The sequence below is a fragment of the Hippopotamus amphibius genome, chromosome 6, assembly GCF_030028045.1.
Source record: "Hippopotamus amphibius kiboko isolate mHipAmp2 chromosome 6, mHipAmp2.hap2, whole genome shotgun sequence".
In the NCBI taxonomy this organism is placed as follows: domain Eukaryota; kingdom Metazoa; phylum Chordata; class Mammalia; order Artiodactyla; family Hippopotamidae; genus Hippopotamus; species Hippopotamus amphibius.
Window position 1 is genome coordinate 137,662,152 of NC_080191.1, and position 9,186 is coordinate 137,671,337.

Consider the following 9,186-nt stretch of genomic DNA (forward strand, 5'->3'; position numbering starts at 1 on the left):
TGAACCTCAGCCCTCTTTCTCTGGACTCGATCCATCACTGTGGCTGCCTGGACCATTGTCTGTCTTCTCCAATCTGATCAGCTGCCTATCTCATCCTAACCCTCTACTAACCTCTAACACAGCCTCAGTTGGAGGCCAGTTTGCCCTTGCCTAACCCGTGGGCCTTGCCAGCTGCTCTGCCCACCCCCGTGCCTATAATAACTGCAATTACTGCTCATCCTAGCTGTCTGCCCTAGGCATGTGCTCCATGGGAAGCCAGCAACCTGATCTGGGGGAGTCCCTGCGCTGAGCCGGGAATGATGCTTTTGCATGCTTCTGCCCTCTTTTGGCTAAGCATAATAGTTAATATAGTTCTCAGAATATTTCTGCTGTAGAATAACTAGCAACAGTAATGTTTCAGTATGAGCTCTCAAATTCATCATCTTAATAAGAGCTGAGCACTTACGTGACAGCACTTTGCTAATGCTTCCCATGGATTATTTCATTTAATCCTCTCTATGACCATATGAAGGAGGTACTGTTATTATCTTCATTTTACAGATGGTGAAAATGAGAGTTGAAGAGAACTTGCGCTGGGTTACTCATTGGGCTGGAGCCTGCATGGGTCATTGTTCTACTATATTGTACCACTTGAAAGTAAGCCTGTGTTTAGACATGGTCAAGCAGTGAGAGAGATAATCAGTGCATTAATGCATTTCTAAGACTATTTTACAATTTAGTAGGTATAAACAGTGAATGAAATAATTGAAAAAAGAATCCTCATTTGATTTTATAAATTGCCTCATTCAGTGCTCTTTGATTAAAACCTCAAACCTCAGCTGTTCAATGCCAAATTAAAGAGCAACAGGAGGGAAGGTAATATTATGTTAGCAATTTGCATATTAAGTGCCCTTATACCACAGTGTATCATGTGGTAACAGAAAAATTTGTTTTAGAAATAGCATTTCTGAATAGCAGCTGTTATTAAGAAATGGAGCTTGTGGGTATCAAAATGAGAAGCAAAGAATAACTTTTTTTTTAACCATAAAAATATTAGTTATTGCATAGAGGACAACACCGGAAAATGCTTTGCGTTTTTTTATTAATCACTTTCTTGTGACCAAATACTTATTCTTTTAGTTCCAAGCTTCAAGAAGCCTGCAATTTGTTTAATAGGATATCATGGAAAGAAACTCTAGAATGGTACATTGTAAACCATTAGGTTTATACCTTTTTCACAAATCGTTAGCCTATCCCTGCAGATAAATCCAGAAAAATCCTTGGATTGTTTGTGGACATTCTTAGTCCCATTTGGTTTGAATTGATTCCATGGGCCTGGGCCTGCCTTCCTTGCCACTCCCACTTTTCCCCATTGGTTCCCGTACTATTCTGGTCTGACCTGTAGGGGGCAGTGTGGCTCGTGGAATGAGGCCCTGGCTTAGTGAGAGGACCTGACTTTACAGAACAGCTCTGCCACTTTTTGTGAGTCTGCCGTATCCCTCGAGGGGCCCTTCTTTATCTGCAAACTGAAAATAATACCCACCTCAGAGGCGGATTGTTATTGCTGTGAAGATTAAATGGCACCACGTATGTAAAACAGCGCAGAGCCTGGGACCCTGAAGTCTCTCCATAAATGTTAGTCAATTCTGAATCTGCTCTTGAAAATCTTCCATGGGTTCAAAGCACCGTGGAAAACTTGTGAAGAGCAAAGGTGCGATTTTTACCTTGATTCACATTGCGGGGGCTGGGGCTGCCCAGAGCCTGTTTCCGATTCACCAAAGGAATCCATGAGAATCAAATTGTGTCCTAGGATATATATATATTCATATATACATATGTGTATATGCTGAGGTTGCAGCTGTACTTAAAAAAGTAACAAAGTAAGCATTTATTTTAGTGTTGCTCCTTTAAAAACTAATTTTTAAGGTCCAAAGTTTAAGTCAGGTGCCAGTACTTTTACCTCCAAATGAGTGGGCCTCTTCTGAGAGACCACAGCCACATACATAGTGAAAGAAAGCCTGGCGTATTCTCTTCACTTCAGACCTGAGCAAAAAGAAATGGGAGGATCTGCAGCATGTCCGGGAGAACAGGGTTACACCTTTCAGGCAGGTCAGTGTGGAAAGTGCCATCCTAGCAGCTGCCCAGCCGCAGCCACACAGCCTTGCTTCATTCCTGGTCAGCAAGAATTACAGTTCTTATAACCCTTGAGCAGTTTCTGTAATTCTCATCATTCCTGAGCAGATTCAGGAACAGTGGCCTGGGCCAGCTCAAGACCCTGTTACCCCAGTTGTCCTGGAGAGAAGCCATGGAGCCCTCATATTTGTGGGGTTGCTGGAGTGGTCCTGGCTTTTAGCGAGAGTAGCTGGGTAGCCAACAACGGGCAGCCAGGTGACCTACCATACCTCCCCAAGTACACCACCAAAAGCAGTGCCACTCCTGCCCTCCAGACACAGCAGATGCACCTTTATTCAGCCTGCTCAGTTATCCTCAAGTTCTAGTGCCCTTTCTGAGATTTACAACCTCCAGGCTTTAAATACATCAGGAAAAATCTAGTGACTAAAGGGAGATGGTCTTCTTATAAAGTCGCACTTGTTTTGGGAGGAAACTCAAGCCCTAAAAGAGGATTTCCTGGGGCCCCCTCCAATACAATCTTGAGAGCTGCAAAATTATAGGGAATGTAAACCTTGTGCTACTTAATAATTTAATAACCTAGATTTTCCAGGTCAGGGAAAAGTTACAGTATTATGCCCAGCTGTTATAAATTTAGGCCCCATGAGTTCTAATGTTTCAGCACCCAAGCTCTATCTAACATCTAGTCTTTCAGACCCTGAAATAGCAGAAACTTTTTGCCAATCTGTTTGTCCCAAATTTTGGTTCAGTGGTAATCATATGTAAAAAGAGAAGACTTCTTGGTATTTACATAGAAGTCAATACATTTCTCTTTTCTTCAAACCAGGATCTTAAAGACAAATGTTTTCTTTTCCACAGTTTTAGAAATTACATTAAATAATATATAACCATATATGACAGTTTGAATGAATAAAATGGAATTGTACAAAAAGAATATCTTGTTTTTTAAAAAATTTATTTTATTGAAATATAGTTGGTTTACAATGTTGTGTTAATTTCTACTGTACAGCAAAGTGATTCAGTTATACATATATACATTCTTTTTCATATTCTTTTCTGTTATGGTTTATCACAGGATATTGAATATAGTTCCCTGCGCTATTCAGTAGGACCTTGTTGTTTATCCATTCCATATATAATAGTTTGCATCTGCTAATCCCAAACTCCCAATCCATCCCTCCCCCACTTCCCCTCTCTCTTGGCAACCACAAGTCTGTTCTTTATGTCTGTGAGTCTGTTTCTGTTTCATAGATAAGTTCATTTGTGTCATATTTTAGACTTCACAAATAAGTGATATCATATGGTATTTGTCTTTCTCTTTCTGAGTTACTTACTATGATAATCTCCAGGTCCATCCACGTTGCTGCAAATGGCATTATTTAATTCTTTTTTATAGCTGAGTATTCCATTGTATATATACCACATCTTCTTTATTCATTCATCTGTTGATGGACATTTAGGTTGTTTCCATGTCCTGGCTATTGTAAATACTGCTGCTGTGAACATTGGGGTGCATGTATCTTTTCAAGTTACAGTTTTCTCCAGATATACGCCCAGGAGTGGGATTGCAGGATCATATGGCCACTGTTTTCTGAGGAACCTCCATACTGTTTTCCTTAGTGGCTGCACCAATTTACGTTTCCACCAACAGTGTAGGAGGGTTCCCTTTTCTCCACACTCTCTCCAACAAAAAATAATATCTTTATACCACAAACACTCTCTTCTTTATGTGCTTGAATATTGGTTGACAATATTGATTTCTTTTCCCAAATCATCCTTTTGACTTAATGATTTAAGGACATTTTTCTTGATAGGTTTTCCCTGTGTCTGGTACCAAAACACCCATTATTGTTTTAATAGAATTTTCCCAGTGGCACTGATTGTGTCGAAAATTCTGTTTTCTCTTCCAAAGATTTATGGTCCTTTTCTTTCTCAAAAATATAAGTACCATGCTCACCAGGGAAGGTTCCTGTTGTTTGATCCATTTTGGTTTTTATTAAAAGAGGATGCATTCAATAGGCACTGATTAGATTAGTTTCAATTTAATCTTCACTTTGACTATGAGGATTTTTAATTGGCATGAAAAGAGATTAGATGATTTAACTATTAGCCGACAAGAAAGTCAACTATGACTGAAAATCCTAAATTATGATGTATAACTACATAGTTGAGAAAGAGAAAAATACATTACATAGAATGGAAATGGGTATTTCTAATTATTATACATTCTTTAAAATATCTGTGTACACTATTTATTACCAGTTACATGTGAAAATTATAGTATAGTTAAAATTTTATTACTTTACTCAGAGCTGAAAAACATCTAGAAATAATGACTGAAAGAAGTTTCCTACCAACATTTGAAAACATACTCAAATCCTTTCAAAAATAGGTATCAGTAAAATTTTTTTTGTCTGTGAAACATTCTTAAATTCCATTAACTAATGTGTTGTCTGGAGTTGAAGATGGTGCCTTAATTTTTATTTTGCAATCGTCATGGGTTGATGTTAAAAAATAATGTTTTTTAAAACTTGCTAAAAATTCTGAGAGATGTTTTAGAAGATTCTATGTCTCTACAGTTCCTCTAGTTCCCGTCAGAGCTCCATGAGGGGAAACCCCTTCTTTAGTATATTCACCATGAGTTAATTACAACTATTCATTTCCTAAAGCAGCACTGGAAGCTGATCTTAAACAGAAATTCTGCTTTACATGTGGGGAATAAATTGATTTTCTCTTCATGGCATTGTATTGATAGGGTTAAGTATATTGATAGAAGACCACACTATTTAATGCTAGTAGATTTTCAAGAAAATCACTGTGCCAAACACTTCACTAGAAGGACTTCATCTACATACAGCAGCAACTGTGACCTGCTTTAGAGATGACATCATTGGGTGTCATGTGGCTCTTTATACGTTTCAGCCTCGGAAAGAGATAATCTGTGAAAGCTACAAGAGCCTGATTTCTGCTGTGATAATCTTCAGCAGACAGAGGCTGGGGCTAGAGTGAGGCATACCTGTTTACATAGTGTGTGCAGTGCCTTGTGGAATTCTGAGCTTTATTTCATTTTAATATTTTTTATCAAAAAATAGATGCAATGATAGAATGAAGTGAATTGGCTTCTTGGATTAACAGGAGCTTGTTTTCTACATTAAGATCAAGAACTTTTCTGGAATCCTCTGTTCTCTGAATAGCCTGTAGTCTCTGTTTTGTTTTGTTTTTTCCAATTTGAAGAACACTGAGAAAATCATCAAACTTCATCTCCCAAAGAGCTCTCCCTCTTTTCTGTCAATACTTGAAGATTTCTGCTCCAAAATCTTCTTTGAGCTGCCTGAGCATCGTGGTTGATAACTGAAGGGCAAACATCTCCTTTGTAGTATGTGTTACAGAAATTCTTCAGATAACTTCACTTGCTAACCCAGACGGCCCTTTATGGATTTCTTGCAAAGCCAGTTCGAATAAACAACTCTTTCCTCTCAAATGGGCAAGAGTAACTCTTCAGCACCATGGAGAGGTCTGGCCAGCGAACAACGACGTGGGACTGCGACCAGGGCAAGCAATCAGACAGTGTAAGTTTTCCAAATGTCTATCATCTATTTTAGGTCTATTATATTTTTACATATAGAGAGAGGAAACTCCAAACTCTAACCGAGTTAGTCTAAATTTAAGCTATAAAATGTAAAGATCTTCATTACGTTTCAAATTCAGGATTAACCATTTAAAAACATTATGTTAGAAAGTGTTAATATGTTAATTTGAAAAATTGCTTTCTCATTGCATCAGTTGGTATGTGAATGCTTGGTGCTTTGAATCTTGACAATCTAAGTTTTGTTTTAATTAATTGCATTGCAGTTCGACAGAACAATTGCTTTGGGTAGCATTTTTATATACTCATTTAAATAGTTCTAAATGTACAGTTTGTTGCCTTTTGTAAATGCAAGGCTCTCTTTGGAAAGTTGTTTATGATTTGTGCTCATTTGAAAGGATAGTTTTAAACTTTTAAATTGCAGATTATATTTCATGTACCAAAAGAGAAAATGTCTAGGTATTCTAACGTTGGTACACATAGGGGATATTTGATAACTTATGAAATTTTAAATTTACTGGTATAAAATATATATAGTAAAAGCCTATAGTAAGTGGAAAGGGCAGACTCTTTTATAAAATGATTAGATATGGGCCACTGGAGAGGTACCTTTAGCATCACTGAAGTATTTAATTTGTTTCAAAGTAGTCCAATTTAGCTGTTCAAACCAGAAATTTTAAAAATATTTTATTCAAAAATATCTTATAACAACCTCCTTAAAACTGTCACAGGTGTAGTTCTATGACACTATTATATCACACAGCCAATGAAGAAATGATACTTTGAATTGCTATGAAGAATGACCTCCATAGATATTTTGATTAACTATTCAAATTTGTCTAAGGGAACAGAGTGTCATAAAAAAGCAATTTAACAAATAATTATCTTTTCTCAGGCCAGTAAGTGAGGTTTGGAACATTTATTTACGCTGAACCATTTATTTTAAAGTCTAATAAAACTATCTTTTTATATTATTGTAATATGGAATTTATTTCCCTCAGTAGTTCTCCTGATATGTAAGAACCACTGTAAATGCAATTTACTTAGCTAAACCCCTAATTCAAATATAACTAATTCTTCCTGCTATAGATAACTTCCAAGTGAATTTACTGTTGCTTCTTAACTCTTCAGCAGTTTGGCATTTGATTTTTGGATAAATGGCACTTACATTTTGACAGCGTATTTGGTGCAAAATTTTGGAGGCTGTGACTTAGTTTTATATTAAGGAGCTCTTGTTATATATTTTTGTCAGCTTTGCTTAATAGACCCACTGATGATTTCTTTAATTGATGTCAATATTTAAAAGAACTCCATTTTTGAAAAGAATTAAAGGTAGATTTATGATTCCAGTTCTTTTAGTTTCATTTCCCCATATTTTATAATTATGCTTTGATTTTTGAGATGAATAAGTAGGGCCTTTCACACACTGTTGAGCACACTTCTGTGATTTTAAAACTTTGATTGCTCCTTTTTGATAAACTGTATCCATTTCTTGCAGTGGTAGACTTTGGACAAATCACTCGAGTTGATTAGACTGTAACATTCTAATTTAGAGGATTTGAGGCTCATGTCATAAGATGTTCTGAAATGGGAGGGAATGTACTTTATGTTCTGCTTTATGTTCTGAAATGGGAGGGAATGTACCTGATTCAGAAATGTATTTTCTAGCAGTCTTTGTCTCTGTCTCTGTCTCTCAGGGTTGTGATTTACTTATGATATTGTCTGAAGTGTAACATTTTATATTTCTTGCTTTTTTGCACACATTTTAGTGATGTATTTATAACAACAGCTATCTAACATATACATTTTCTAGTTGAGATATGGTTGTCTATGTATTTATTTAACTAAAAATCATTGCTACATGACAGACCACAAACATGTTTTGGCTTCTGCTTTGATAGCCTTTCAATCATTGTTGAAATAGCGTAAGTCATCTGAAGAATAGAAAAATGTCCGGAGCTATTTAAACTGTGAACTATTTACATTTCTTTTTCCTTCTTTCTTCTTCTTCTTCTCCTTTTTTTTTTTTTTTAATAACATTCTGGTGGTAGCAGATGTGTGTGAACAATCTTAAATTTAGTTGAGTGACATTTTGCTTTTCTTGCCAGAGTAAAAATATGCTCATGGATCTCTTTTTTGTGGTCCACCCACCCTTGCAAAAGCTTTGTAACCTTTGGCTACAAAGGATTTAAGGGCATATTTACTTAATGAAAACCGCCCTAGTTAGGATGCTTTGCAGGGTGTCTGAACATAGAGGGAGCTGACTGACAGGGGTGGTTCTGCCTATTGATTACAACGTTTTTTGACACTAAGAGAAGTTGTGTTTGTGAAATATTTCTTCCATCTAAGGTACTCACAGATGCATTTCTGTTGCACGTCTGTCTCCATGATAGTTTCCAACCAGAAGCAGCTCTTCCAGATACAGTCCCAACAGGACCAGTTTCAGTAGGGGAGAGCCTGAAAGTGGAATGTGTTACAGGAAGGTCCCAAGGGTAGCTTTTTAAAGGGAAATGGGTATTCTTGGGATTATTTCAGTGAAGCAAGACCCTGACTGGTTCCAGATGGATTCTAGGCTTGTTTTACTATGTTTCTAACATTATGGATAGGGCTTGGATGACATCAGGTGCCCCAGGGCAGTTCTTCAGCTTCCTAGAGAAACACCTTGGGTTGATGCTTCTGCATAGAGATTTCCATCACATGATTTTCATCCTCAGTTATTATTTTTATTGTTAGTGTTCCTTCCCTCTCCCTGTTGTACTCACAAGGGACATTCCTACTTTATAGTACATGTTGGGCTAACTGATTAGAGATTTATACTAAATATTACTGGAAACTGTGGAGTAATCTGAACTGTTTTGGAAAACTAAACAGAGCTTAGAGACTTTCCAAGGAAAGCTGAAAGACCACAAATATCCTCCAAAGAGATATAAATCTGTACCATGCTTTTCTCATTTTAAGTAGTCTTTCAAATCCCAGCCCCTCCGTTATGAAGCTGGCTCTCTCCCGTAAGTAAACTCAAGCCAGAGCATATAAAACATATCTGGCAGCCAGTCATTGGATGGATTCAGGCCATTTCCATCTTGTCTAATTTATCCTATGCTCCTAATTCTCATCTTACTTGTGTCTTTTTGTATAAGTTTTATTGGAGCATAGTTGATTTACAATGTTGTGTTAATTTCGGGTGTAGAGCAAAGTGAATCAGTTATATGTATACATATGTCCACTCTTTTTTAGATTTTACTTGTGTATTTGATGCCATCTAATATGCACTTATGCACTTGACACAGTACATTACACAGCACCTGACTCCATTAATAAGAGCCATCTTGATGGAAAACCCATTTTGAATTCAACATTCTGCTCTTAGCTCAGTAGCATGCTTCTCCAAGGCGCAGTTTTAGTGCTTCATGTCTGTGCACCACAGTGGCAGGAAAGAAACATCTCTTCAACTGGGGTTTCATTTTGGGTGCATTGGAACCGATGGAACTGTA